The sequence below is a fragment of the Oxyura jamaicensis genome, chromosome 2 (genome assembly GCF_011077185.1).
Source record: "Oxyura jamaicensis isolate SHBP4307 breed ruddy duck chromosome 2, BPBGC_Ojam_1.0, whole genome shotgun sequence".
Lineage (NCBI taxonomy): Eukaryota > Metazoa > Chordata > Aves > Anseriformes > Anatidae > Oxyura > Oxyura jamaicensis.
The window spans coordinates 131,842,349-131,857,684 of record NC_048894.1 but is presented as its reverse complement, the minus strand read 5'-3'; the positions used below and the strand labels follow the sequence as shown (position 1 = coordinate 131,857,684).

General features: G+C 36.3%; 2 long non-coding RNA genes across 2 annotated transcripts in view; one reads left to right on the top strand and one right to left on the bottom strand.

Annotated features, from left to right (window-relative positions):
- LOC118163038 overlaps positions 1-8,688 on the bottom strand; it is a 9,390-nt gene extending 702 nt beyond the window's left edge. Inside the window, exons 1-2 of the long non-coding RNA XR_004748807.1 lie at positions 8,500-8,688; positions 3,491-3,495 (exon numbers count right to left, since the gene is read on the bottom strand). This is a non-coding gene — a long non-coding RNA (uncharacterized LOC118163038). The remainder of the gene's footprint in view (positions 1-3,490; positions 3,496-8,499) is intronic.
- The window catches only part of LOC118163037, a 73,075-nt gene continuing 65,503 nt past the window's right edge, over positions 7,765-15,336 (top strand). The window contains exons 1-2 of the long non-coding RNA XR_004748806.1: positions 7,765-7,902; positions 8,502-8,602. This is a non-coding gene — a long non-coding RNA (uncharacterized LOC118163037). The remainder of the gene's footprint in view (positions 7,903-8,501; positions 8,603-15,336) is intronic.

Here is a 15,336-nt window from a genome sequence, read left to right as displayed (position 1 = left end):
GAAAAGAAGGGAAAAGAAAAGAAAAGAAGGGAAAAGAAAAAAGAAAATAAAAGAAAAGAAAAGAAAAGAAAAGAAAAGAAAAGAAAAGAAAAGAAAAGAAAAGAAAAGAAAAGAAAAGAAAAGAAAAGAAAAGAAAAGAAAAGAAAAGAAAAGAAAAGAAAAGAAAAGAAAAGAAAAGAAAAGAAAAGAAAAGAAAGACAAGATTTTGGTCAAAGATTATCACACACAAAACTTTGTACACACAAAGGTTAGCTGGATGGTTTTTGTTTATAAAGCCCAGATGTTTGGTATTTTAAATAATTGAGAGGTTATTCTAAAGAGACAACAAAGAAAACCTAGGTTAGTAGTATTTCCAGTTGCAGGAAATTGTAAAATAAGACACTGAACAAATACTTTGTATGTATAATGTCAGAACACATTAAGGGAACAAATGCTTGTATCTACTGGAATGCCTTATGTAACTAAAAGGTCATTTCCACATAGTTAAAAATATCCTAGACTCCGTCTTGTGCTTCTGTTTTCTATACTTACTTATTAATATTTTGTAGTGTAAAAGCATTATTATTTTTCTTATATAACCATGGGAGAGCTCTACCTATCAGTCCTGACTCAATAGAGTGTATTGTTTAAGGCTTAAAATTTTTCTGGAATCTCTTCTCCACAATAATTCACACCCCTAAATATTTCTGCTTCATCAGCTGTTTGCATGTAGAAACATCCATGTGGACTTAAATATATTCCATGTATGTCTCCCATTACTAATTTTGTCACAGAAAATATTCAACTTAGAGGGCTGTCTTGAAACTTTCAGAAAGAGCTACAAGCAAGAATTACAAGTAACCAGGAAAGTATACAACAGCAAAAGATTCATATGTCTTAGATTAGGTAATGTTTAAAAGTTTTAGCTGTGCAAGTAAACCAGTAATAACAACCTCGGAATTACAGAGTTTACACAGGCAAAGTTAGTCCAATAACACAAATAAGCTTCTTAAAACTTTATTATTATTATTATTATTTTATATCTATAATATAGCACAAAGATCACCATTATTCTCTGTGCACGAAGCAAACACTAACCGACTCTCCTCAGCACTTCTTCTCAAAGGAAACATAAGACATTGCTATCGAATTTTAGCCTGGAGACACTCAAAGTACAATTCTTCCCCCAGATCTCCTTTGCTCCCCAGGCAGGAAAGCAATTTGCTGCGGATAAAACCTAACAGCTCTGCTCCTTTCTCTGAGGATCCTGATGGTAAAAGTCTCAGATCGGATCTCAGTGAGTTGGTAGGGGGATAGTTATTCCTTCTCATGAGTTAGGCTCCTAAACTTTGCCATCCAATTTAAGAAGTAGTGAGGGGATAAAAGCTTTTCCAGAGAACAATTCAAAACTTAAATGGAAACTCTGAGTTACCACTCTTCTACCCAAAACCTCTTTGTGTTTGTGACAGAGGAAGGTGAAGGCAAGTATGTGCTCAAAGCCAGTAGGTGTGAATGCTTTGTCTTATTAAAGAAAAGGCTAACCCAATGAAAGAAAGGAGTCATAGTCCCACCAAGTTCTCCAGCAGATGAGTAAAATAAGGCAGGGTCTTAGTGTTAAGGGACTGTTTTCCCTTCATGGAGTGCATACGTACTTGAAGACCTTTACCCCATGAGCACTATGATGTTTAGTGCACATTTATTAAGATACTAGTTTTATTGAACTCATTGAGGCTACTTAACGCACTTAAAATTCATCATGTGTTCTGCATGGATTACTGACTAATAACATATTTAAGGCAAAGCTATCCTGGAGAGAGACTTGTGTTCTGAGGAAATACAAGTGTCATGTGAAGCTGAAAAGCACTTGAGGCAGAGCACTGTTTTTGTGTTGCAGTGCAGTTTGAACATTTTCTTGTTGACATTAAGTAAGACAAAACCACGGAGTGTTTACAGAACTGACAATGGGGCAAGGCTTTTTTATTTTTTTTCCAGCTTGAGAGACAAAAGAACAAAACTAAAACTTACTGTCAAGGCCTGGAAGGCCCTGCCACTCTGGCCTGTCTCTGCCAAACCCTGGGACTCCTCCACTCCCCCATCCTGCCCGGACCCAGGACCCCATGCCAGCCTTGGAGTGGTCAGACCCTAACCAGTGAGTAACCAGGCTACAGATGGACCAGGCTACAGATGGGCCAGTCTCCAGCTCCCCACGACTCTGCCCTGCCCAGCCAAGGGCCTCACAGAGCAAGGCCCACCTGAGGGGCCTAGCCTGGCTTCAGCCTGTCCCTGACCACAGGGAGGTGCCTGATGCCAAGAGATGGGGCTATGCCTATGCCCCAAGCTGCCCAGCTCCTGGCTGGGGTGGTGAGACAGGATGGACTGCCAGACCCTGACCTGATGCCCCCATGGGGAGCCCCCAACATTCTTGGTCCCCAGGGAGAAATGGGCCCACAGGTTGTCCAGACACCATTGCCAGCTTGAGGAGTTATTTTCAGTTCCCATAAGTCTCCATGTGAAAATGAAGAAATTTCCTCAGATGACAGCCTTTGACTCATCCCTACAAGCAAGCACTTTTACAAAAGGGTAGAAGTCCAGGACTCTAACACAGTCCAGGACTGAGGAATTTATTGCAGAGGATCACATTTCAACATTGGCATCATCTGTCTCAGGAAGGTTTAATTCTGCTAAATTTGATCAAGATATAGGTCCATATATTAAACCCAAATAAGGAAATCCATCTGCTCTCCTGCATATTACCAGGCGGCACCCTGGAGTGCCAAGACATTCCCAGAGCCCCAAAGCTTCAGTCTTCCCCTCTCCCACCCACCCTACAGCTGCTGTAGGTTGAGCCATGGCCCTTATCTGAGGTTTGCAGATGGCCCCTTTAGGTGTCAGTCTGGCCCTGTGAAGAGTAATTGGAAGAGCTGGAGGAATATAGCAGAATAATTACAGCAAGATATGAAGGAGCAAGATTTTAATAATTCATGGGATATATTTAAATTGTAAGATTTTAATTATATCTTTATCACTTCTTTATTTAAACTTCCCATGTAGGGAGGAGAGCAGGAGAGCAAGTTAACATTTCCTGCTGTGTGCATGATGGGCAAAATTTGGGAACACATCTTTTCTGCATTGATTGTCAAAATGACTTTGAGTTCCTGATTAATACTTCACAAATATAGGTGTATGTTTACTCAAACAGTTAAAACACAGATTTCTGAGATTTAGAAAGTATATTTCTTGTTAGAGTAATGGTTTAAAAAAAATAAAAAAATAAAAAATAATCTGAAGTTGTAAATATAATGGAGAAGGGAGCAGTGTACTAAAGGTTATTCTTCTAAACAGATTAATAAATTTTGTATAAATTCTTCAATCATTAATTCCATACTATTGTTCTCCGTGAAATTAACCATTTCTATATATTTTGAGTCAAGGTTCTTATACATCAATACCATTAATAACTGCTGGATCCTACAGTCAGTATTCAACTCCTGCAGTGACTTATAACATCAACCCAGACTGCTCACCTCACAGATGATATGCTGAATCTGTCCCACGCCCTGTATTTACATTTTCCAAACAATACAAACCATTCTAATCATATACAGCTTATGAAAATTAATTGTGAGTTATTTTAAAACTTTTAAATGAAGAATTGCATTTATGTAAAAATTGCCCCACTGTTCAGTGGTCCAGCATCACATTTTCTTCCAAATCACCTCTATTAAGATCGCCTTAAGTGTATCGATATGATCATATTATTTATATAACTCAAAGTCTTAAACTGAGATGCTAAAGGAAGCAACATGTTATAGGTAGGACTAAGACCTTGTAACAGTAAGGATTGTGAGGCTTTGGGACAGATTTCCTGGGGAGCATCTGAGCTTCACTGGACTCCTTTTTTAAGATGTTATTCAAACTTATGTCAAGAAAGACATACGTATTCTTGATCCTGCCTCAAGGCAGGAGATTGGACCAGAAAATATCCTGAAGTCCCTTTCAGCCATATTTTCTTCTGTGATTCTATGTTATTGTGCTTGTGACTGATAATTTATTGTTTGAAATTCCTTTCTTCCAGTTTTGCCAGCTTATTCAGATTTGAGACCAGCAGATTAAATTTTCCCCTCCAACCCAGTCCAACTTGCTCAAGACTGGTTCAATAATTTAAATTTATTTATTTATTTTTAATATATTTCCCTCCCAACAGTCTTAGCAGAAACAGATTTCTTAGAGGGGACACACAAATCTGGGGGAATTATGTCTATTAAGTAATTTCTAGGTGCCTATTTAATCAGCCCTTCCTGGTTCTTTCACCTGTATCTTATTTTGCCCTTCCTCTCTTCTGAGTTCTAGGAAACACATAACTAGTCACCTCCAGGGATAACATCAGTCTTATATATACATTTACCTTTTTATATAGGTAAAACTTATTTCACTGCTGAGACTAGCCTGTGGTCTTGGTTCCTCTGTGCTTATTGCTGCCAGCTCTAGATTTTTACTGAATCCCTTAGTGATAGCATGACTTGGACAGTGAGGAAACACAATCTAAGAATTATTTTTTATGAAGAGTTAACAGGGGTAAATTTAAAGTACAGGAATACAAAAAGAAAGGGAATGATGCATTTCAAACATGAAACAAATTAACCAACTGTCACCCGACACAAAAACCTAAGCTGAGCTAGGCAAAGCTGGAATATAACATCCTTGATGGGAACCTAGCACATTTTTCACTTGGCAAAGTCAAGACTATGAAAGGTTCAAGGCCTACCTGTTTTGTTTTGTTTTGTTTTGTTTTGTTTTGTTTTTTGTTTTTTGTTTTGTTTTTTGTTTTTTCCTAGTTGTCACAGCAATTGGAGCCAGCATTCATTCCCTCTATTTAGGAGATAAAATAGATAGCACTAACTAAAGCAGCAAAATTTTCCACGTACATTGTTCTGCTTTGCTCTCCATAATTCCCTTAATATTCTCTAATTATAGAGGGTCTGGCTAGTCTTTATAGAGGTGCTTTGATTGAATTACCTTTGCTGTTGATTTATATATATATATATATATATATAAATAATATTTATATATTTATATATTTATATATATATAATATATAAATATAAAAATATATAAATATTATATATATATATATTTATTTATTTATGCTCATGATCTAGTGTTGAAAGGCTGTCCAAACAACACTTCCAGTCTCCATTTGTAAAGGTAAAGCAGAGCCGTACATAAATTCAGCATTACTTAGAACTTTCATCTGGTTAAAAGTGTGTTCATGAATAAAGGCGTACGTTTATTTTACAGGTTTATTCACTTGAACAAAATAGTCATGTCAGATCATTTTTCTCAAAACCAGTATTTACTGAGCCAGCTGCAGCTGGATGGCTAGATTTGTTAAGAAGCTAAGAGGCTGATGAGAAGTAAATTATAAAAAAAAAAAAAACAGCAACATTCATACACATGAAAACATGAAAAAGAAATTCCAGCAAAGAGTTTGTCCACTTTTTAGGGACTGTTTTTTGATTTCTGAACAGAGGTTGCTCTGCTCTTAATGTACTCAGATTGAGAACAGGTCTCCTGAATGTTGTTGTGTCATGTGGTAGAGTCATAACTGTGCTGACTGCTCCTTGTCCCATGTAGCTAGAGGCTGTGCCCACCCCTGCATTTAAGATGGGGTGGCATTTTTCCCAGGCTTTATACTTGCTGACAGCCTAACTGGCTATTGTTCCTGACTCTTTAAAAAATAAAAAATAAAAGGTTTTGGGTTGCTCCCTTGCCTTTTTGTCCTCTTGCAGATGTCTGTTCCCTGTTTCTGTCAGCTAAGCAGTCCAGCTGTAAGCTTTTGCAATAGTAATCACTACCCACACATTCCCAAAGAACAACATCCCTGTTCCCACCCCTTCCCTGAAATAACAGGCTAAGGAAAAAAATTGCAGACAACCAGGCTTTTTTTTTTTTTTTTTTTTTTTTTTTAATTCAGGAATAGGCTTTCTTGTGAGGTTTCCATCATTATGTGGTTTGGGCTGGCTCAGTGAGACCATGCAAACAGAAATGCCTCTCTTACGATTTTAAGGCCAATGCAAGAGACAGCTAGAATAAAAGAAGAAAACAAAAAAGTATAACATTTTTTTTTTTTTTTTCCCAAGGCTTAAGTACAAGTTTAAAAGGTTAAACTATGTCTCAGCTTTATTAGAATCAGAATTCATTGAATCATAAACTATAGACAGGACAATTAAAATAAGGTGACAGGGGATTGCTAATACATAGTTTGAAATAGTTACAAATATTTGTGTCAATTACTTTATTCCAGCTGAGGATATTTATTGTGTTACTCACATCCTGTACATATTTTATTATAATATATTATTATTATTATTATTATTTGTGCTTTACCATTAAAAAAAAAAAAAAAAAAAAAAAAACAGCAAGATTTACCTAATTAATCCAGACTTAACCCTTCATCTGTCTTTTGCAGATCTGTGCCCCAGCCTCTCTCCTAATGGGCGATATCATAGAATCATAGAATGGCCTGGGTTGGAAGGGACCTCAAGGATGACCTAATTCCAACCCCACTGCCATAGGCAAGGATGCCACCCACTAGACCGGGTTGCTCAGGGCCTCTTCTAACCCAAACACTTCCAGGGACAGGGCGTCCACAACCTCTCTGGGTAACCTGTGCCAATGCCTCACTACTCTCTGAGTGAAAAATTTCCTTCTAACCTCTAATCTAAATCTCCCCTCTTTTAGTTTAAACCCATTCCCCTTTGTCTTATCATTATCTACCCAAGTAAAGAGTCCTTCTTCATCCTTTTTATTTTTGAAAGGCTGCGACAAGGTCACCCTGAAGGCTCAGGTCACCCTCTTCTGCAGGCTGAACAGCCCCAGCCAGCCCTCTCAGCCTATCTTCGTAGGAGAGGTGCTCTAGCCCCTTGATCACCTTTGTGGCCCTCCTCTGACCTCCTAAGAGCTCTGAACAGAGGTTGCTCTGCTCTTAAATGTACTCAGGCTGAGAACAGAACAGTTTAGGTCTCATGAACTGTTGTGCCATGTGGCAGAGTCATAGCTGTGCTGTCTGCTCCTTATCCCCATGTAGCTAGAGGCAGTGCTCATTCTTCTTGTGCTGGGGGCCCCAGACCTGCACACAGTACTCCAGGTGGGGCCTCACCAGGGCTGAGTCGAGGGGGACAATCACCTCCCTTGACCTGTTGGTCTCTCGTCTTTTAAGTGCACACTGCCAGCTCATGTGGATATCTGGTAACCCTGATCAAGGACCTCTGATGGAAGTCATCACCCCCCCCCCCCCGCCCCAGCCCAGAGACAGACCTGAATCCAGCCCTTTGCACATCCTGAAAGTGGACATATACCTACCAGCATATGCTGTCTGCTCATGGGAAATACCAAAAGCTGAAAGGTGCCTTTGAATGACTTACAGGCAGATCATACCCTTTATGAAGTGAGTTAATTTTGAAGCTGACTTTGGTATGCAGGTAATTTGCCAAAATAACAAGATCTTTAGATCTCCAGGACTTTTCTGATTAAGGTATAATGTTAGAGTTGACTGCTGAGGTATGTGACATAGGAAACTTACTTTACCTATTATTATACTGATGTGGCATGACAGTGATGAGGACCAATTTCATGTTCTAATTTACCATAATTCAAGAACATTATAATTGCTATAACCTTGCACTGGGACCCAGTGTTCTCAGTATTTTTGGTAGTATGTAAGCAAGAGACAGGAAAAATTCTTCCCACTCAAACCTTACAAACAATTTGGTGTTTTACAGTATTTAGAGAGCACTGAACAACAAAACCTACAGAAAACATAGCCTCATCTTTTACAGGAACTATTTCTGGTTTTGAGTAATTACTTGGAAAACAAGTTCTTGCATACATGTTACTGTGAAAGTTTTCCACAATAGTAAGCAGGTAAGTGAATATATAATGGCTGTGTTCTAATTATTACTGATTAAAAAATTAAAAAGTATGTTTTTTTTTCAGTTGTCAAGAAAATACTACATTAGGTGTAATGATAAAAAACAACTTTTAATTAATAATGTTCACCATTTACTTTGTTCAGTAGCAGATTTTTAGAGACCTAATTAAACCCACTTTAATTAATAAAACTTTTGCATCTTAATATACATTGTATGGATCACTGATTGTATTGTATTTAAAGAGCAAGACATATATATATATATATATATAAATAGTGCTCTGACTACAACATTTACAGTTGCCAAATCATAAAAAATAATACTTTTAAATGAAAATTACTCCCAGAGTATATTAAAAAACAATGAGTTCATATGAGGTCAAGTACTATGCTGTTTCAATCAAAACAGAATTAAATGTTAGTTTATAACCAAAATAGCTATCTTTTTTCAACATTCAGGCTAGTGCTGCCAGTTCTCATAATTTTAACTCCAATCTTTTAAGAAACATTATCTTTTTAAGGTCATGACTCCTGTAATCATTTGATGAAACTTACTTCTATGTACTACTTCTTGCATTTCTGGTTCACACAGACCTGGAGGAAACTGTGAAAAAGTAATACAAGAATGGCAAGGACTAAGTCAGGAGGCAAGAGAAGAAAACCTGAATAGATCTACCTTAAAAGCTGTTACAGGTTAGTTTGTAATTTCCACAATGATATTATATGTCTAAAAATGGTATAATTTCATTTTTTTTGAGTAACGTGAGAGTTTAACTTTGCTGATTATGTTCAGATGTGGTTAAATAATTCAAAACCTTTCTGAGAAAATATAAATAATAGGAGAAGAGCATTTGGAAATATAATAATAATTAAGTAAGTCTCTTACAAATGTAATAATGGAATATATTTAATATGTTCTCACTTCCCACTTTACCCTTACTTTATAGAACCTGCACTATTTCCAGTTATGTGGTTCAGTCTTGGCCAAAATACTGTAGATGGCACTGCAGAATATATGAATATATATATATATATATTTTCTAATTTAAGTCATTTATTTATTGTTCCTTTATACTGCCCAGTAGGTATAGGCATAAATAGAAAATGCTTCCTGCAGTTTCAGAATCTTTTCAACGCTCATTTCAGAATGTAGCTATTTAGTTCAAATCATGTGACATGTAGTACAAAGCACAACTGATTAAAAGGTATAGTCAAAAATCTCTCTTTTATCTCAACTGTGGATCACCATGCCTCTCACCATGCTGTACAACCATACCTAGTCATCCTTTACATGCTTCTTATGATTAACTAGCACTAATGCTTGTTATAACAAAGATTTTTTTTACAGAATTATGCCAGCTTTTGGACTTCAGAACAAAAGGGATTGCTATGAGCCTGTCTATGTCCAGATTAAAGGGTAATAGACTCAGTTTATACAGTCATCTCTCAATAACATCCCAAGCAATTACACTGTGAGCGGGGTACTTTCTAAACATAGTGGGTTCTGAATGTACAATACACAGAAAAATGCAACCCAGAACTAGCTAAGAATGTTTTTAATTATTTCAAGTGTTAGATGTGCATAGTGTACCAGGTTTATCTGAAAAGCTCGGTGGATGTCCAAGGAGAGGCACTAAGCTCATCAAGTCAACAAACCCAGGGCCAGGAACAGGATTTCATCAGTGGTGGTTTAAAGTAATCTACTTTTACTTTACACTGAAGTGGCCAAGGACCACATACATATACTCCTTGTAGACAAGGCAGCAGCTTATCCCTTATCTCTGTATTACTGGGCATCTTACCAATCACAGCTGAGAAATACTTGGCTAGACACAGGCTCCTTTCCTAAACTCATTTGCCTTTCTCCCAACAAGCTTCAAGTGCTAACAACATAGACAGAGGAAGCATGAGTCTCAGGCCTGAGATGACATACTACTATTTCCATTTTATAATGGAATAAACAAAACAAAGAGGCAGTATTTTAGACCCTTTGAAGACTACTGCAAAGTAATGAATGAGGTGGTGTATTTTCTGCAGGATACTGCACTGAATCCACTGCTGAAAAATACTGTCTAATCAATATTATGTTATAAGCATAATGTTAATGGTTTAAAACCCAGAAACAGAGTGCTTCACTGTCTTGAAAGTCAGCCTTACATTGATTAAATAGGCATATTTTATTTATCCTATCAAAGAGAAATTACAAGGTATACTTGATCACATTTTGTAAGTACTCACAAGGGAAGAAGATTTTTGATGGTAGGTTTTTTAATCTGAAAGACAAAAGGATAATGAACTCCAACAGCAAGTGAAGGAAAAACTACACAAACTAGTCAGCAAATGATAATTATAGCAAATATAGCAAATATAGCAAATGATATGACATGGCTAGGATAACTAACCACTGAAATATATCTCTGGGGAGAAGGGATGGGGCGTTGATATTCTATAACCTTAAATCTTTGAGATTAGATGTTTTTTTTTTGTTTTTTTTTTTTGTTTTTTTTTTTTTTTTAAAGAGATATGTTACCGCCCAACCACAAAGTTTCAAATTTGATGCACAAATTTCCAAATAAAATACCATATCTTGTGTTATGAAGACAGGTTAGATAATAATAAAGGTTCTCTGCTGTCATAATAATAATAATAATAATAAAACTTTGAATTTCCTAGTGCTGATAATAAAACTGTACTTTTATCATTATCATTTTAAACAACAACCAGAACAACAAATCTTTGAATTCAGGACATGGAGTATATAGATTCTGTATCAACCTATGACAGAAAACTAATTTTAATTTATGGTTGAACATAATTATTCTTTTCCACTTCCTTGTATAAAACATTTCACAGGTTTTGCTGGAAAGAAGATTCCAGATATAGCCAATGAGGGAGAAAAAAAAAAATCATGTATATATTTTAAGAAATCAGACAGTTCAAGACATTTTTGCACAACTGTTTCATGCAAAGCCAAGAGCTAAGAGGAGAAAATCCTATGAAGGTTACTAGCAGCATCTGTGCCACAGGTTTTGACGGTATGATTAGGGTGAGACAAAAGAAAGATCATTTTTTAATTTCAATTAATTTTCAAATTTTAATTTAGGACTATTTTCTATTTTACTGTGTCAGGCCATGAAAAATACAGTGTGGATACAATTTTATATTTTTCTAAAGTGGCATCTGTTTATTACTTTTTGTAATTTTTGTAGTACTTACTACAAGTTAGCTACGCCAAACTACATGAAAAATGTAAAATGCCTTTTGCAGCTTATGCATACTTAAATTTGGGGAAGATAAACTACTTTTTTGTTATACGAACAGTTTTTTTGATATTTACAAAGTATTGTTTTCATTACAAAGATGTTGTAAAAGAAGTCGTATTTTGACCCTCTGTACAAATAGCATTTACTGTCAAGACACTGCTAAGGTGATAGGCCAAGTATTATCAGCTCTTGCAAGGCAAAGCCTTGGGAAACACAGATATTGAACACATGAATAGATAATGACATTTCTCTAGAAGCAGATCACTGGAAAAATTAAAAAAAAAAAAAAAATCTGACCATTGCTATATGAGTTAGGCTCTCCTCCCTCCTCTCTGTTCTGTGTATCAGTTTGCATTGACTGACATTCTTTTACTGTTATACTGGACATCCTATGGGCAAAGTTTCCGGATCCTGCTATGGTCCTGCTATACAGGCAAAGAAAACCTCTTATTTTAATTTTTGACTTCAATCTCCAATTCATATGTTGAAAATGAAGGAAAGGAATACAGAAAGTCATGGGATAAAAGGATAAGGAAAAAAAAAAAAAAAAAAAAAAAAGCAGAATTCATTAATATAGCATTTAGTGTTTGGTAAAATACTGGTAAAGGAAGTAACATGAAGCAGCGGATGAGAGAAGGAGGTGAAGAAAGAATCAAGATGATTGTAACAGAATCATTTATGTGATGTTAAGAGCAGAAAAAGTAAGCTGCAATGGATGAGGTGTGAAATGACAGAGGACCTGAAGATCCTTGGATTCTGGAAGACTGAAAGTTTATGTAGCTGGAAATGGTAAATGTAGAAAAAATCTGCATGTACAGGTCAAGAAGGAAAGTGAAGATTAAGTCAAATATCTTCAGACTGCATGCCTTTGGTGATGTAATCCAAGGTGACAGAGACATGGAGAAAGAGAAATCAGAAATTTAGGTTTAGCCCTGTTGATCCTAAACCAAACTGAAAATATTCCTTCCATAACTTTGACAAGTTACATACTGGCACATGAGAAGAAATAAATGGAAAATCCAAGGTATCTAACGTGAGTTAGTACAGAATCCCTCAGAGAAGGCTTTTCTGGCTCTTTGCTGATGCCTTCAATCAAAAATGATATGAATAATGCCAATGTTTTACCTATCACAGCACTACTTTGTTAAGATATGTGAAAATAGTTTTATTTTGTCTAGAGTAAAAAATACTATTCTTAAATCAAAAGCAACAGGCAGCATGTGGCAGACATTATAGAAAACAATGGTGCAGAACATTTCCCAAAATAAAACCACATGTAATAGCTGTGTGCAAGTTAAGTCAGAATTAAAGTTTTACATAAATGGAAGTTTCCTCCTTTTTCCCATTGTTTTGTATTACAGCACTTTGCAAAACATTGCAATGAATTTTTACAGAGTAATTTTGGCATTACATTTACTCTAACCTTTATTAAATGTTACAAAAGAAATATCAAAAAAGATGTCATGATCAGTTCATATAAATATTGGTTTAGTTGGGAAATTGCACAGAATCAAAGGGCAGGCAATAGCATAAAGAGGCAAAGAGACAAAAGGCCATGAAACATTGATGTGGGCATATTTAAATAATAATAATAAAAAAAAGAATAACACGATCCTCTAAAAGACCTCCAACAGATTTATACATAATTCCACACAATCAGTTATAAAATAAAGGTAATTCAATTCTCTTTGATCTTTCATCTAAGAAACTAGGTATTGTGTCAATGTGTCAAGGCAAAATAGCCTTTCCTTCTCTACTAATAGTCTTATACATCCATCTCACCATGGAAATTAGGTGTGCCTTTTTTTTTTTTTTTTTTTTTCTTTTTAACAAAGCAGAAATATTGCAGGCAGAGGAGGTCCTTTTATCTAAGTAGGTGACACAGAGTTCCAGGAAATTATGAATGGTTGCATTTGTTCATACATGGAAAGACACTATGTGTTTTATAGGTGACTTCCTTTAAAGTAAAAGGGGAGAAAACAAAAATATAGCCGTAATTCATTCAACCTGTAATTAGTTGAACTTCCCCTCTCTGTAAATACCTCCACCTCCCATTGCCTCACAGCAAGACCACTTCTCACTGATTGGCAGAAAGATTCCTTGCACTTAGAAGGGTGGTGGTTTATTTTCAAAGACAAGTAAAGCAGACAGGCACCAAACATCTCCATGTAGTTACATGCTCTATACAAACACACCCATCTAATGAAAGGAAGTCATTTCCACTACTTACATGGAAACAACAGTGCTGGAAAGTGTAAGCAGCAGGCATAGATACAACAGAAACAATAGTGTAGTAACACAGAGTGGATTTCAGCCCAAAGCAGTTCAGCACAGTTACCAAAAGCTCAGCCAAAGAACACAATAGTCCTGGAACTCATGTGATGGGATTGCTGCCTACAGACCACAAGTATTTTGGTTCAATCTCTAGTTGTGGTCATGCACAGAATGCTCCAACAGAGTTCAAGGAATCATTTATGAACTGGAAGTTAAGCATATGTTCATCTGCCTTCACAGAGTGGACCAGAGTGTTTGGTGCTTCTCATGCTTGAACCCAGCATGAAATCAGGCACTGAACAGATGCCTGCACTGTGTGCCTTCATTCCCACCCATTTATTGAATGAAAGAATGTTCCTCAAAGCAGACACCGGAATGCCTCTACTGTATAACCAAAACACCCTGGGAAAGTCTTTACTAAACATGTTTTCTAAAATACCAGCACTATGGCAAATGGTTACCTGTTCAGTTTATGCATGTTATTCCGTCACTACAGTCTAAAGATGTTTACTTGGGAATCCATTTGCTCAGTTTCACTAACCCTGCTTAGAAGATCTCTGTGCAAAACACATTTAAAGCTGCAAAGGTAACCAAGAACATTTTGAAAAAGGAGCACTGTGAAAAGCAGCTTATAGTACAGAAAAACAATTATTTTGTCTATTTTTTTCCTCTTACAGTTTAACAGATATTTGTACATTATTTGAATTTTCATCCGTGAACTCATCCTCTCTCTCTTTATAAAGTCTTGTGTTGGTGTCACAGTCTCATACATGTGACAGTTCTTTTGAGGCTGATGATTGCTGTCTCATTACAAATTTTTCTCCATTCAAAACAAATGATTAGCAGTCTGTTACAAAAGTGTTTCAAGTGATTTAGCATAGCATTTTCAAAGCAAGGCAGCTGAAATACCAGGTAATGATTTGAAGCCTACATCATACTTCCACAGTGTGTCTTTGGCATTTTTAGCTTCACTAAAAGAAACCAAAATAGCCATGTTATGCAAGGCCTGTCTCTTCAGCTGGTAAGGTAGCATTAATTGAACTCTTTGGAGTCCCAAAGAACAAGGATACAGAGGAAACATATCAGAGAAACAGTGGGTCACTCTCAGTGATATTGGATACATACATATGATACAACCATTAGAAATTTTTTCTTCCCCATTACACACTCTTTATGTCCTATAACTTGACCTATGGAAAGACCTACGAAATATCTGTTCATAGCTTTGCTTTTAGCTTGTGGTGTGACTTTTGGCTGATTTTCTTCTATTCCCATTTCTGTGTTAAGCATGTTTTGATTTTTGTCTTTATTAAGAATCTAAATCTAAATCTAAACAGGACCTGTTACTCATTATGTGGTCAGGCTTTCTCATGACGGTAGAAACATCTGGCTGTTGCTGTCTCCACAATCAGAAAAATAATTCTTTAAATAATTATGTAATGCAATCCATTAGGGTGGTTTAAGTGCTTATTGCATTGTTTCAACTATTTTCTACAACAATAGTAACATAAAAGCTCAACAGTTCAAGTTTAGTCACTTATTAGTCAAATATAAACATGACTGAACCCCTGTAAGCCAGAGAGACAGGCCACCAGTAGCTTTCTTTCAGTATCAGATTTTAAGACTGAATACAGCTTCATTTCTAGTGACTTTTAGGGCTGGAAATATGAACCAGGACCCTAAAACAGAGAAGCATAGTCCTGCAGTTAATATCTACTTTCTTAATTGTAGGTGAAAGATAGTATGTGAAGAATTGTTTTTGGTCAGGCCAGTGGATAGCAGAGCTACCTTCTCTGGCTGCACCATGTACAGATGTTCCACTGCAACATGAATGGAGCAGGGCAGTTTCCTGGATTTATTTTGTGGGGAAAAAAAAAGAAAAAAAAAAAA